This window comes from Anopheles coustani, chromosome 3 (assembly GCF_943734705.1).
Source record: "Anopheles coustani chromosome 3, idAnoCousDA_361_x.2, whole genome shotgun sequence".
Classification (NCBI taxonomy): Eukaryota; Metazoa; Arthropoda; class Insecta; order Diptera; family Culicidae; genus Anopheles; species Anopheles coustani.
Window position 1 is genome coordinate 66,937,098 of NC_071288.1, and position 17,050 is coordinate 66,954,147.

Genomic DNA, 17,050 nt, shown 5'->3' on the forward strand with positions numbered 1-17,050 from the left:
AGCTGCACGATGGAAGACAATTGCATTTTGATGCTGTTTCCTTTCCATTATACATTCTTAGGATTTCCTGAATTTCAACTGGCGGTTGGTAATACATATTGCCACTCATTGCTCCTAGAGCATCAGCGTAGCAATTATATTTGCCTACAGAACATACAGCTGTTTCAGGCGCTCGTGGCATCCAAAAATAAGCACAGCCACACATTGTCACTGTGATATTGGTCAGACACTCAAGCTCACAATTTTCCTGGTTGTAGATCTTAAAAAACTTAAGATGACGTTCGTGATTGAAGAAACATTGTCGCTTGCTCCAATGGTAAGAAGCGGCTGAATCGGATGTGTTGATTATCTGCGGCTTCACTGCCACCGACACTATGTGGCCTTCCGGTATGTTGATGTACCGCTTGGAAACCTGCGGATACGTGCTGGGTTCGTGAAATATGAGATGAAATCCCGATGGAAAATTCTGAAATGTGAAGACAAAACTATGAATCTAATAGTATAATAATAATTCGTGAAAGTAGCGTCCACTCAAAGTGTCCACGAATCATTGGTGTTACAAAAGAATTGTAATATGAGCACTGAATTTAACAAGTTAATTCCACCAAATCAAGTTTTAAATACTATCATCAAAACTTACGTTACAATTCTGATCGATGTATGAATTTAATGTTAGAAGCAATAATTGGAGACCTGCTCTCCTTCCGGCGGCAGATACATGCATCGGTTTATGATCATTGCTGTAGTGTATATGTGACCAATTCTCCATGTACGTGTAGTCGCCGTGTAGAGCTTCCTTGCGAAATACGATGTCCTCTGGTAGCAAATTAAACGAGTAACACAGACCCTCGTCGGTGACTATTTCTTTGAGGTAATCTTCACCAAAGGTAAACTTGAAAAAGCAGTGGCGGAGAAGTGATTGCCGATCAAAGGAATATTTTTTGAGCCGTTTTACAACGTCCTTTTCCCCGCCGTCTGTCAAACGTTCTATTACGCCCATCCCCCCTATATAATCACACACATGAGCAACTGTTTTCAGCTCAGCAATTCTAAGAAGATAAAAAAAAGTTTCAAAAACACAATTATTAACTTAAGGTGTTCCTCAAACACGAATACTTACGCTTCGGCAGTAAGATTTTTTTTCTCGGGATCCTTGTCTATATTCCACTCCCTCAATTCATCCATCCTTTTCGTAATATTCAGCTTCATCGGCGATACTTTCACTCCGGGGCAGATGGTGACGGCTGGAAATGGCACTTCCCAAACTGGCGTTGTTTTTTCGGAGGTCGAAATTATTATCGGGTTTTGGTCCCATTTATGGAAGGCTTGGAAAATTAGATACCCACAACCGGTCAACGACAAAAGGAACACAACGATCCACCAAAACCTTGAAGATACGTAGTAGGGTTACATAGTTTCAGTGTGCTGGTAAGTAAAAAACGATGAACTAGAGGAATGAAACTGTCCAATCACCTTTCGCAAGATGTTCGCTCGATCCTGTCGAAGTAACGTATGCCATGGATGGAGCTGCTGGCACAAAACTCGCGCAATACCTCCGCTTTGAGATGAACGATGGTTTACGTTTGCCACGTTTCCCAACCAAATGCTGCGTAAAGACTGAGAGGATTTCGAAACGCGTTGCTGTTCCATGGAGTAGCATAATACACCAAAGTTTGCGTGACCATCGGGAAGGTCAATAGAATATGAAGTGTCAAGGGAGACACAAATTCAAATTTAGCAAAGGATCGGCTCTAGGCTTGGCATCAACTTCCATATCCTGCTACTCATTGAATATCACAAAAAGTAGTTTGATATGTGAACTAGATTAGGTGGCAAGAGTGAACGTGTGACATCATTCAATTTTAATTTACCCAGGCCTTACCTGTAAAGTAATTCCTCCACCTAAACCAACCTTCGAATAAGGTAAAATTCATCAAGATTCATCCGACTCGTCTTCGTACTCCGTTAATTTTAACAACATCTTTTTTTTTTTTCTCAGAAAGAACGGCCTGGCCGTATTGCTTAACAACATCTATTGAATTATGAATTATTTTAAGTCAATTCTATTTATTTTCCCTTCTAAGGGACAAACCAATACAAAGTACGGAAGTAAAGTGCTTCCATATGATTCTTATAAATTTGGATTCAGTATCCTTGGCTATAAGAGATTGCTCGATCAACAGCAGCATCGCCGTCGGTGTCATTGTCTTTCTCATCGTAATGTGCTTCTCATCCGGAATGTTCTTGACTTCAAAAGACATTACAGAGCATTCCCATGTTAGCTTATTGGTAGTAAGAAACAAACAAAGTGAATCGAATCCAGACCGTCTGGAAGCGATCATCAGAGTGCAAGGCCTCAAATCCAATCCTACAAATTTCCCTTCAGAACCTCTTACCTGCTCAACTATTACTCAACTTCAAATTGTTGATGGTTGTTTGAGGAATAGTTTTGTACTACTTTTTAATGCACCGCCGTAATTTATTAATTTGATAATAGTTGGTACGCAGCAACAAGCTATTACCGAATTAATAAATTAATTAGATTGAACCGTGTACAACTATGTACATCTACATATTATTGAATTACTTATCTAAGTTTTCTAGCTAGTTGAAAATTTACCAGAAAAAATGTATGTAAGAAAGTAGTATTGTAAACATATTTTTAATGTTTAGTACCTTCACAATTTTATCCATTCCTATTTCCAATGCTTAAAATTAAACGCTCATTAAAAACGAAACGGAACTTGCACATGTGGTTGAATCGGAAATTACATTGCAAGGTTTGTCACATTCTAGAAATCTGTACAAACATGACATAATTTAAGGTTGGTATATACAATATAGAGAATAAAACGGTATTTTTCGTTTATAGCATCTTTGCAAAGATTTTTTCGTTGTAATCTTCTTCTTCTTCTTCTTGGCGTAACGACCTCTTGGTCATGCCTGCCCGTTAAGGGCTTACGAGACTTGTTTCCCTGTTGTACGTGGATAGTCAGTCTTCTCGTACAGGGGAGGGTCCGGTCTCGGTTGGGATTCGAACCCACGCCGTCGAGGTGGTGAGCCCCGGCGCTCATGGGCCGATTTTCTATCCGGCGCTACCGCTCGGCTGTCGCGGACCCCCCGGATGACAGTATTCTTTTATTTTAATGTTGACACCCAATGCGTCGAGATCTCCAACCGCAGTTGTTTGATTAGATCTGGTGCAGGATGACGGTTTACTCTGACTCTAGATTGACAGTTCAAGTCATGTTTGATCAACTGATGCAAGGTAGATTGTGAAATATCGGCTTCCCTAGCCAATTTCCATCGATCTGATAGAATGTTGCCTCACTTATCCTCTCATTGATATGATGACCTTCGGCGTGTGAGTGAGAACTACATCATCCATATCATTGGAAACAATGATACTGCGATCTATCTAGCTGTCCTTAAATGAACATTGTTTCTTTGACACTATTGTAAAGACCATATTTATAAGCAAGTAAACTATTTTATAAATAAATAGTATGTTTTATAAAAAAAAAAGACCGACCGTGGAAGGCCACTTCCTGGCTTCGTGGGACGTGGTGCATCAAGGAGTGATCGTTCGCATACGGTTAACAAGTGCCAGCTGGCATATATGTACAACTATGTTCATCTGCATAAAATTAAATTCTTCTACGTTAGATTGAAAACTTATCTAAGTTTTCTGGCTAGTAGAAAATTTACCAGAAATTTTTTTCTAAGAGAGCAGTATTGCAAACAAATGTATTTCCAATGTTTGGTATCTTCAGAATTTTTCCATTCCTTTTTTAAGCCACCTGCTTGTGATTTTATTACCAATGCTTAAAATAAAATGCTCATTTAAAACGAAATGGAACTTGCACATGTGGTTGGATCGGAAATTACATTGCACGATTTGTCACATTCTAGACAACTGTACAAACGTGACATAATTTGAGGTTGGTCTATACAATATAGAGAAGAAACGATATTTTTCTTTTCCAGTATCTTTGCAAACATATTTTCGTTGTAATGTTTCTCTTAAATTTTCTCCAACAAATATTTCTTTAAATATTCTGCAAACAATCAGAAAAGTTTAGAAAAAGTTAAATTTAAACTGCACTCAAAGCTCTTGCCTGTAAAACTGCGGGTGTAATGAGAATTTCGACAGCATCACCAAACATCACTTAACTACGATCAATTTCCCATTGGTGTCTGGCATTGGCCGGGGATGGCGGTTAAATGCAACCGAACTCTCAAAGCAATCAAAAAGGACACGCTATCAACAATCAACCAACCCAGTCAAACCTTCTTCCTGCCTTGGCTTTTCCCTGTACTTCTTGCACCTTCTCATTCTTCCCACACTTCCTGAACAGCTCCAGTGCATCACTCCCCCTTCTTTGCAAGCACTTTTTTCCGATCCGCCAAAGATTTGGTTGAAAGGTTCGTAACGGCTCCTTCGACGTGCACTGACAGCACCGGATGATGATGATGATGATCGTGATGGGTTTTATGGTGAAAATGGCAACCCAATGGCACCTGAGGGATTATCAGCTAAATTTGAGAACAACCGTTCGTCCGACCGACCGACCGACTCCTTTCGACAACTTTCTTCCTTCCCACTTCGTTCATTCGTAATGCATCGGTGACAATCCGGCGCACGGCTTTCCTAGACAGCCACTTCCCGGACCGGTGCGGTGAGCGGTTTCCGGTACCTGTCACACCGGCCCCGAACCGATCTCTCACCGCAACACCGGTCCGTGGGTTCCGGAATCCGGCACCAGCTGTGTACTGCATACTTTCAGGCGCTTCGCTTCATTTCAATCTCGTGACGGGTTGTCCGTGGAGACGCTTCCCCGAGCCCGGGTCACCATGGGCGCGGTTGAGCCAACGCGAGTGCGAATGAAATAAACGAACTACAAAAGCCAGGAGCCGCCACCATCCGGAGCTGGCAGCAAAACACCAAGAAAATAAAAGAAAAAACTCGTTATAGCTCATCGCCATTGAAGCTTGCGCGTCATTCGGTTGTGCTCTCGGTTGAGAATTTGTGCAACTGCCCCGACGACCCCCCGTTTCCTAGCCATTTCCCCCCTTCTAGAACGACGCCCATGGGTGTTGCGCTGGTTTTTATAGAGAAATTTTTCATTTGCATTCCGTGTTCCAAACTATTCCCCGGGGAAGAATTACATCGGTATTACGAGCGAGCTTGCCTGCTGCCGACCCCTTTTCACCATTCCCGTTCGGTTCTGAGTTACGTTGAGATAAGTAGTTGAAAGAAGCGTAGCGTTAAGTGGTACATTCGAACCGGTCGTTGTTTGTAAAACCTTGCTTTCTTTGTATTAGAATAAATGATGGTTGATTCGAAAAAACATCGTTATTTCATTGAAATAGTTACCACGAAAGAAGATTAAAAATATTGTTGAAATGTTTAATTTTCGTATTATGCAGTTTAATAAATGATGATTATAATATAAAGCTTATAATATATCTTAGTAAAGTTAATCAGCGATAAGTCGGGTCTTTTTATGTAAAATCAATTATATAACACTGAAAAAACATGTGTAGTTTTGTATGTTTAGGAACAGTTGAAGGAAATTAAATACTCATAGTATCTAAAAGAAAGGGGGTTAAAAATAAACCTAGCAAAATAAAACTGACTGATTTAGGAAGAATATCAGCTCTTACATCGTTCAATCCAACCAAACAATCCAACCAAAACGCGTCAAAGAGGTTTTTAATAAGCCAAATTATCACATGCAAACAAAATAGAACTCTCAAAACACGTTCAGCATACATTCTTACACAATCCCCTGTTTTATTTGTGCCTTAGGGTAATATGTTGTGGAGTTCTTTCGAGCACGTAGAAAACAAAGCATTTGTGAAAAAACTCTATTCGCCTTAAAGGAACAAAACGTTTTGCTACAGTAGAACGGGGAAAAAATAAAAACCAACAAAACTTGCCTATCAAATAATGCACATCCTCCCTCCCCTCATAAGCAGCCATCCAAACTGAAAATGTACGAAAAAAAAACAAAATAGTATAACAACAAAAATACTCTTAGGAAATGATGGAGGAAGAAATAGCACCAACCACCGCCGGAAATAGTGGCGTTGCAGATGCTCTCGGTTATTTCTCTTTTGCTTTTGCGTCTTTCTCAGTTGCATTCCTCAAGGTGCTTAAATTTATTTTCTACTTCAAAACCGGTCGGTGAAAATGCATCAAAGAGAGAAAAAAAACATCTAAGAAGCACCAGGCGCCTCCATCGCACCACGGCACGAACACGAAGCATTCGATACTGTTGCGCACAGTCGATAACAAAAGCAACAGACAAGTGGCGGTGGCAAGCGTGCAACCACCGCCTCCATCACCGAATTGTGTGTTGCATCAGCCCGCGAAAATTCTCGATAAAACGAAACGAACATCGACCGGCGAAAGAAACAAAAAGAAACCGAGGAAAATAAGAAATCCGGACCGTCCGGAAAAGAAATTAATTTTCACCAAAATAAATACATACAATAAAGCACTGGCCAAGTGCGGGTGCTCTAGGCAGAAAGCAAACAGAGGCGAACGATTGAGGTTTGAAGTAGGTTCCCTTTCATTCCTAGCCTCCTTTCAGTTTGCGAGCCAATCGGAAAACTTCTCCAGCGAACAAGAACCGAAGGCTAACCGTTTGCGCCAAGTTCGACGAAAGTTGCTTTAATGTTTTGGCTACAGACATTGTTCCATGCTTTGGCACCGACAACAAACTAGCGTTCGTTCGGCAAATGAGCGCAAACCAACCGAAACAATCTCTTTTATCTTTTTTTTTTTTTCGTTTACTCGTTGTTCCAATTTTTCCGCTACTACTTTAGCCTTAAACAAACGAAACAAAAACGACATACAATTTCTGAGCGGCAACTTTCCAAACCACCAACAGTATTCAGCCAACCAGGCGCTTCGGAAACGGTCGCGTAACTAGTTTGCGAGTTGCCGTTGCGTGAACAATGAGTTTATGAAATAATACCATCTTTTATCTGTAGCTATGTTTTTTCCGTTCTCCTCCTCCTTTGCGCCAGGAAAATCTCGCGCAAACAACTCGAACTCCAGCTTTGTGGCATTTCATTTTCTCAAACGATCAAACAGTTGTGCTAATCTCTACTCGCCAGGAGTTGGCGCAAAATATCCGAAAGCCATCTTTTGCAAGCTGTTCATTTGGTGTGTTGTTTGTGTTTTCATTTTGTTTCGCGTTGTCGGTTTGTTCAATGTTTGCGAGGGTAGAATGTTACTCAGTGTTTACTCCTTTATTGTTTGTTGCTTTTTGATTATTAATTTCATTAAACCCACAGCTTAGTTGCTCGATCGTATTTTGGAGTGTTACTGTTATGTTCATTGTTTGTTATTCATTTTTCAAAAATCAACACAATTGGTTTACATTTTTAACGCTCTATACACAAAAGAAATTCTGTTAAATAGTCCAAACAGCTGTGTTTTTTTGATTGATTTGATTGATTGATCCAAATTGACTAGTTTTTGTTTGATATCATTGATTAGTTTTTGTTTTGATTGTTGTTTAAAATTTGTACATATTTTTCATTTGCGTAAAATAAATCAAACAAATGTTCACAGAAGCATCAAAAGGGCAACGAAAAGCTACGTTTAGGATTCCATTGCCACAGGAAACGGGCAGCGTTTATCTTTTCTTTACAACATCTGTAAACGATTTCCCGAGCAAACGACAACAAATCACATACATAATACTTTTATCGAACAAAAACTCCATTGAAGCGTGTACAGCACCTGATCGACTCGGAACAATGGAACTCATCGAACAGCGATCGAGCGTTATATGTGAAAACTTCCATTGTCCACGGGAATATTTAAGGCTTAGTACGAATAAAAGGTAAGACAACACCTTCTAGCAGACCCGGATGTACTAAGCCAGGTTGCAAACACTCCATTGTGCACGATTTATGCTATGTTTTGGTTCTTTCATTTCTTTTTGTTTTGCTCCACTTTTGTACTACATCTCTGCGACTTATTTGCACTTGCCTAAAGATGTTCATTCTATTCCCGAGCCACCTTAGTGTGCGTAGGCTCTTGCCATGCTCGGGAGGCCCGGCAGATCCTTGATGCGGTTGTTGCAGTCCGCGTGCCGGTTTGGTGGCGGGTTTCGTTCGTTCTATTGTTGCCCACCTTGACAAGCGCAATAAATTATATTTTTGAGAATTTATGCCTTCATAAACACATGACGCACGTGCCCGGGAGCAGCTCAGTTGGCCAACACCGGCGCCATTTCTGCACCCCAAAGCCACACAGAGCCCACCAGAGACGCAGCTTACGCTCGGTCTATTGCACTAACAAACGCGCCTCCCGTGGTGTAGTTTCCTAATTTTCGGGAAAGCTTTCTCCTGGGTGAGTTGCGAGTTTATGCTACGACCCCCTGCTCGGATGTCCTCGAGCTGGGTCCCCGTTTTGCCTTAGCGAAATGGAAATCCGTCCGTTTGTAGTTCATTTTTGGCACTCTTTTTTTACTCTCTTTACGCTTGTCACCTTCGCAAGTGCAGGAGTTTAGGGTTAAATAAATTTGTGATAACCCTTTTCGCGCCATTCGCACATGTTTCACCCCCTTTACGATGTGATTATGGTGCTCTTTCGTTTGGTGCTTCTACTGCTTTTCGAAGTTTTTTCACAGTTACACACCTTTGTTTTCGCAAACAAAAGAATGGTAGCTACATACAACCGTACCTTTCTTTTCGCATTTGTTGTACAACTACTAGCGAAAACCGGGCGGTCTAGGAAAACAATTGAAAGTCACGCACAATAGGGGCAATTAATTATTGGCAGTACGTTCTTACACAAGCAATAAACCATTGCAACCAATAAAATATGTATTTACACTGTTTTTGTATTCAATGGAGGTATGACCTTTATTAAGCTGTGTATTTATACCTCCGTGTTGCTGTCAATAGCAAAAACTTTGGAACCCAGTGACATTGCTCTAAAACTGGACCTATCATCGATGTAAGTTTTAGGCTTCGTAGTATATTTTACATTTACCAAGGCAAGAGTCTTCCTCGTCAAAAATAAAAAATGGCTAGTTGTACCGACATACTTTCTTGAGCATGATGAATAAATCGTTTTTGCTAATGATTTAATTATTTCTTCACTAAGAACATATTTTTCATCTACTCTGGTTAATATACAATACAACTTTATACAACTTTAATCTTTTGAACTTTTATAAACTGTAATACAACTTTATACCTTTCTCTGTCACAGCTTGCCACTTTTAAATAACATTAGTCTACTTTAAAATGATGATACAGTCATAAGAAAAATATTTTATATTTTTCAAACTTCTTATATTATTATTCTCTTATTCAAATATATTAGAATGCACATAATTGAATTGTAGAATATTGTATTTAAACATCTGTTTATTTAATTTATGTATGTACCCTTAACAACAAACACAAAAGATTATGTAGTAGAACAAATTTGTAAGCCTTTGTTTATTCTCATCAGTTCCATAGTCATCCAATTAAAATGGAATGCACCATGGAAACTGATTTAATCCTACGCTGCAGCAAACAAACACATCTGTCCGCTAAACATTTGTTTTGCAGTTCTGTATTGTCATTTAAATTGATATTTCCTATCGGTAATCGATAAAAATTTGTAGTACCGAAGATATAATGGTTGAAAATTGAACCCTGATGTGACCCGTTCGCCAAAGCTCTGTCCCTACTGGCGTTCCCGAAACATCAAACTCCAAACGATGACTGCAACGCCTCCTCAGCACGTTAGTCCCGTAAAGTAAAATGTCGATAGAGTTCGATTCATTCCAATTTTACATACACCGAACATGGATGAACATTCGGTCGATCATGCGGAATCACAAAATAGACCCGAAAGAATAGGCATTCTTGTTGCTTTCCTCTAGGTTTCGGTCCCCGGTATGACGGTTGGCCCTGTCCCCGGACCGGACAGACGCGTTCCGGACACCATTCATTATCTTCCCTTACCATCAGAATGAATGCCAGCGGTTGGGTAAATCATGGCGGCCGATCGGCCAAAGCGCAGCGAGATTCGATTTGTCGCGAGTGGTTTCACTGCCGGCTCGCCTCCCGTAGGGGTTCGGCTTGGGTACGCTTGTTTCAAGTTTTCCCCGCCATTTTCCACCGGCTAACTGACAGCTTCCCTTCGCTCCGGTACGTGTGCCTAGCGTGCGTCCAATTTCCGCTGATATGAATAGCAAATAGTTATGAAGCGACGATGCGATACGCGGTGCAACGCTGCCAAAATCGGACATCCGAAATTCGGTCAATAAATCTTCCCCCAGCCGAATTACGGAGCGCAACATGCAGAAAACTAGCCGGGCGGGCCTGTGACCAAACCGAGGCGAAAACCTTGCCTGCGCTGGAGCGATTATCTGGATCTGGACTCAACTACCGGAACCCCAGCATTGGAAACCCGTACCGCTATGGCAGACGGCAACGGCCCAATCACCAATAGTTGGACAACGGTTCACGGATGCTATCGATGGGTGTATAGGTGGAAAACCTTTTTTTCGTTTTTGTTATGTTGGCATGTCCACAGGAAAAGCTCTGCGCTTCGAAAGGGAATACGCGCAGCGCTGCTTGGCATATCGAACAAGACGTATTTTTGGCTTGGTTTTGAATCGGATTGGGAAATTCAATCATGTGCTCTAATTGAGTTACTTTCCACATAGAGTATTGCGGACCATCGATTTATGCAGGCATTTTGTTCAGGGTTCAGAGGTTAGGGAAAGTTTCAGTTTTTTAATCGAATTCTACAAAAATGTGCTGGTTCTCTGTCAAAGAGTAACGGTCATTTTTTGGAATTTCACAGAATTGTTTTATGTTGAATAAGTCAGATCAAGCCTTTTCAAGGTACCTTAACATTTTTAACACGTTTATTGTCAAGCGTTGTTAGCACACTTTTTTAGTACAATCTTTTTTAACAAAATTTGTTTATATCATTTGTTAAACCGACGGTTTCCGGAAGCCAAGCAAAGACATATCTTTCCAAAGAACTTGACTTTTAATATTACTATAGTTGTTATGTTGCATTTTCATTTTTTTATGAATCGAAAACGTTTTAGAACTAATTGCTGCTGTCACCCACTTTTGGGTGAGGTGGTAATAAAAATATTTAATTTAACTGAAAACATAACTTTATCTTTATCCAGTGGGTAAAGTCATAATTTTCAGATGCTTGACGGGAACAAGCTTACACAAACAAACGATTTGACGTAAAAAAGTCAAATATAATACTAATATAATCATATAACTAATCACACGTTTATTTGACAATTTCTTATTGTTACGCTTGAAACAACACAAATTAATTTCCGACGAACCGCTATTCACCTTCACATGAATGTAATTTCATGGGTGAATATCAGTGGATGCAATACAAACATGGACGAATCCAATTAGACTTTCATAATGATGCGGAAAAGAGATTTCATTTCATTACCACTACCCTTGCACCGCGCAACGGTTAGACATTGAACGGAACGCTAGTGCTTTGGACATCATTGTTAACACACCAACGTTGACCGCAGTTCTTCAATGCAGTTCCACTACGAGCAGTTTGCCACAGGTGGGTTTGGCTTCGTTTCAGGTGGCCTTCCATTGCCTCGATACAGCATAATTACAACATTCCCCGCACTCGCCCTCCGTCTTTCGACAGTGTTCGTTTAAATTTTCCTCGCGGAACCGGATGTGAAAGTAATAAAACGGTCCTGACCCGTGGGTAACGGGTACGCGTACGGGCAGTAATTAAATTTAAAATATTGAAGCTGCCACTATTGCGACCAGGTAGTATTGCCGACCTTCGAACGATCTGAACCTTGAAGCAGAGGCTCGGCGAAAGCAATGGGCGTAACTTGGTAACAGGATGATTGATTGAGGGTGAATTACAATTAATTTTAGTGTTTTTTTTTCCTTTTCGCTTGGCAACTAATTTATTGAACAGAAAAATGCAATGGCTGGTAAACGAAATGGGTCATAAATTAATAATAATACCAATTATATGCAAAACCGTTGAAGACAAAATCGAACAGACGTCAACAGAGAGATAAAAAGCTCACGGGTAAATTTTAACAATATATTCAATTAAATCAATTGGCTATCGCTTGACTTTACGCTCAATGAGGGCAATTGAGTTGAGTTTTGTGTACCTCCATGAGGCTTTATTTTTATTGATTTGTAAGACTCAATATCAACAAAAGATTGCGTAGTTGACGATACAAATATTTATGAAATTTGCATTTTCAACAATTCTGAACGAACCTGATTTAAACGATCTTCGAAACATTCACTTTTGCCCGTTCGGAACGACTAGCTCATAAACGTGGACGCTTACAGCACTATGCAAATAAAGCATTCAACACAGAATCAGAAGCCTACCAGAGTGGCCATGTTTATTTCCATTACTGTCAATAAATGGCCTCGTCAGTACAACTGATGGAATGGTTTGCATTTAAATTGGCAAATATTGTCCATCGGGAACGAATTGAGCAGGAGCAGTAGAAGATGTTTCAGCGTGCCCAGTGTCACAAAACACCTTCCCTAGCATGGATGTTGTTATCTAAGAGCAAATGGTTAACACACAGCAGTATGTTATTCCTATTTTATGTACCCGTTAATTCGAGTAAATATAGTATATGGTAAGGAAATGCAAACATGACCTCATCGTGTCTGAAGATGTTGATAAAGGTCGTTAATCAATCTGTCTTATCTGATGCTCACTGTTGAGCAGTAAACCTTTCAACGCCTGCAAATATAACGGGTAGAAATGATGCCGACATTGTTGCACAATTTACTCGCTTTACAGATAGGCTGTTTGCTTTCATTTGCTTCATGCGGTTATTTAATCCAGTGTCTTAAATCTTCTTAATCTTTATTTAGAGATATGCTGAATCCAAATCCAAATAAAATTCCATACACTTCCCCTTAAATTTTATAAATTACAGTTACTTTAGCAGTAAACCTACGAGTAAGCAAAAACGAAAGCACATCAATACGTCTCCACGATCTTATCGTTGGTCAGAAAATTAAACTCTCATATTCCTCGCTTCAATTTAAGCCACAAAAAAATGGCTATAAAAAAGCGTCGGAACGAATTGTGACATCCGTCTACAAACCGTAACATTTATGATTGGCCGTAAAAATTTAAACATTTTCCACATTTTTCAGATGTTGCCTGGGTAAATAAATACGTTTTGAGTTGAGGCAACGCAAAGGGAGGATTGGAAAAGTAGTGAAACAGGCAATTCCACGTACAATTTCCCCTCCATTGATCGGTTCATTCCTCGTGGTAACAGAGCACAACGTTACCGACAAGTGTTGCCAATAACGATCACGGTTCAGGCGGACATGTTTACGCTAAACTCATCACCAAGCTCGAGCGTGTTTAGTGTTATCAACATTAAATAATCCACCGCCGTCGGCACTGAGCTAATTCGTTGCGAAACTGCAACACAACGCATAATCCAACGCCGTAGCCAAATCCCGCGAGCGGCACTAGTCCCGCTAGTAATGTCATGTAATGTCAGGGTGCTCCGAAAATAACATTCCCCGCACACGGCGCTGACCGCGGGCAGTCGATTCGAACGATCAAGTTTTGCACCGGATGGTGACGGAACATGGAAACTGTCACCCTTTTCGGTGCGGCCGGTTGGACGCAAAGAGGGGGGGGGGGAGAAAAAAATCCCAAGATTGCGGTAGAAAGACCATCGTTCACATTTTCAACCCACCGAGCGTCGCAACGGGTGGAAATGGGGGAGCAGGGGGGAAGGAGTTAGAAAAATTACAACCCGTTACTCGAATTCCGACGAAAACCCGATTCCGGTGCGCACGCTGCGTTGGGTGCGGTGTCGCGATGAGCGCAAAACATACAACATTCATTAATCATGTTCCATCAGTGGATGGACCGGGCGAACCTACTGACAGATAGACGCCAAATTGACTTAGAATGGGGCTTATGAAAAATCGTAATCTCGTGTGACTAATTAGTGTCGCTACGGTGTTTATACATGCGGCAAGACCTGGCGTGCCAGGGACGCGCAGTGAATCATTAAAATAATTGCTCCATAAGTGTGAAGCTGGGAAAAAGGGAAGCAAAAATGAAGAGAAGCTTCATAAAACTAACATCAAGACAAAAGCGAGACTATGAATAAGAATACATCTTCGTAAAATAAGCTACGACAAGACGTACAAGAAAGGTGTGAAAAGAATATTATTAATAGTATATCAAATAGAGAAATCAAATCAATAAAAAAGTTAAACATATTATGCACCGAAGATGATGCAAGATACCGAAAGTGTAACACTTTTCGACTTGATCAACCATAGGAAAGCAGACATAATATCAACCCCTTCACAGGCCTGCCAAGTAAAGCAAATGGCTCAAAAAATTGTCACACTGTTTTTTTACATTTTTGGTCCAAAACCGAAGAAAAAATTATGTTTTGCAAAAAAAAATTAGGATTTCATTAATTAAATTTGCCAATAATAAGCCATAATTTGGTTCAATTGCATCAATTAGTGTCGGTTAAATGAATAAACTGTACAAACACATAGGATAGTGTTTTCGAAGCAATGCACTCGAAATGAATGCGGCGCTATGAAAATTGAAACAAAACGTGCGGCAAACAAACTAAAGACTAAATTTTCTCAGCTATAAAAACATATACAAATAAATGGTAAACAACGGAAAAACTAGAATAAAACATTAAACAACTATCAGATACATCAGATATACAATAGTTGATTATCAAAATGTATAATATAAGAAAAAACTTTCTTTACACAAATTGAAAAGCAAAAATATAAAATTATTGGCAATACTGTTTTGTAAACATAAACATTAATTTTTCAGCTCACCAGTTAAAGCCACTCCTGTTGGGAAATCATCCAGATAATCAGTGTTGAACAGCTCTTGCCCAACAAAGTGTATGATCGTTCGTTGCACAAAATTCTCAATTTCACTGTATTCATCTGTAGTTGTCGTGTGGATTCGAACACGACTAATGTTACGCAGGCTGACGCTTCACGAACCCGTCTTGGCCGTTAGTTTATACAAGGCCACCCTCATGCAAAGAAAATAAGCAAGAGATGGGGAGAAAAACGTTCGTAAAAAGCAAGAACGATTGAACACAATCAACCATATGGGGTGGGGGGCCCCGCCAGCATTCCCGTATGCACATTTCGCCATTCATCACTTTTATAATTGTACTTTTGATTTTCTCCCGCCCGGACGCACGGTTTGCATTCGGCAATGCCAGCAGAAAGATGAAAGATGAAGCTTGTAGAAGGCGGTGCAATTATTTACCCCGTCTTTCAGCGTCAATGTGTTGTTGGCCGGCGGCGCACGCCATTTGGTTGCCTCCTTCTCGACACTCTTCCGCTGCCTGTGCGACGATTTGCGGTTTCGCCTTGCCTTGTCAAATTTTCCGTCCACGGTGCGATGATTTCATTTTGTTTCATTTTCATTCCCGCCCGCGGGGCCGGTGTTGAAATATATGACCGCAGAGGATAGTTTTTGTTTTTCTTTCCCGTGCGAGGTTTTAATGCTGCACGCAACAGTACTGTGCGCACCGAACGCGCACGGAATCTGAGGAGGGGAAAATTTTTATTTATTTACAACTTCTTACAAGTTTTATTATTGCATCATTGAAACATCACGCAATATGTGAAAATAATAAAGAGCAAAATCTACAATTAGGAGATTACCAATATTTTTAACGACACCGTACCACCCGCAATCATAAAACGATCGCTCAGTTTTTCCGTTCCTGCAGCTTGCCTGTCTGCCTGTTGCAACGTAACCGATTGCGACCCGTGCCAATTGCCACCAAGGCGCGGCTCTCGGCGACGGCCAGTTTTCGGTCCGGCTTGATGTAAAGTTTTATTTGTTTCCTTTTCGTATGTTTCTGGTTTGAAATTCGTACCGACACCAGCCGGCCGAACCACCGATGTCCACTCGGCCAAGCCGGGTAGTGGACGTGTTGTGTTGCCGCAGTCGGTATCGCGAACTAACCGAAGGCGGTCGCTTGCGTATCAACGTTGCCTTCATCGCTCGTTGCCGTTGGTAACGGCGAGCGCTGTGTTTGGAAAACCGCCACGACGCGTCGTCGTGATGCATTCCTCTAGTGTTCCATTTTTTCTCTCCCAACCGAGGAGATGAAGAAACACCGAACCAATCAAAGTGATCCGGTCCATCGGAGGGAAAAGAGCGGTGCTCGTTAAAAGATTCGTTCCACAAACACGGAATCAGTGGCCGCATCCCGTTCGGCACACGGTGTTCGAAACGTGCGTGACAATTACGTTCGCTAACCCTTTTTTAAACGGCCCCCAAGGAAAAATAGTTTTCAAATCCTTCAACGTCGTTGACAGGAAGACACCAACCGTCACGCCGGCTTTCCCGCGCCCCCGGTTGGAACGCATTTGTTTCCCCCAAAATCAGCTCGCGACCCGACCCACGCCCGCCGCTTTGATTGAGGGTAAAATTAGCATTAACATGGGTGTTGTTTGGTGCTTCGGTTCCGGGCGGCGGAGATGCCACACGGTCGGTGCGTCGAACGCGCTGGGCCAACATTAATTGACTGTTTGACAGACAGCCGTCGGAAGCCACGATCGAAGCTGGGCCGGTGAAAAAAATAAATAAAAGGTGAGCCTCGGTGTCTTCGTGCGGAAGAAAACGTGAGAGAAAAGCAAGAGTACGACCCCGAAAGCATCCAAATAAGTCACTTCACATCAAACAACCACTAGCAGGCGGTGAAAAAAAGCGGTGATCCAGCGTGATCAAGCACCGTGTTCGTGACGTCACGGCGAGTGTCATTTGTCATCGTGAATCTAGTGCACGCATTGTGGCGACGTGTCAGGTCGTGAGTCGCTTCGAATCGGAAGCACAATCGCAAACCATCACCTCGCCGGCAAAGTGCAACAACTTGGTGGTCGCACAACACCAACCCAACGCACGCGCGCGATCTGTCACGATTGGCCGAAGGAAACTGACGGCACCAGCTGGCGTTCACCTCACGTCGACGTGACGCGC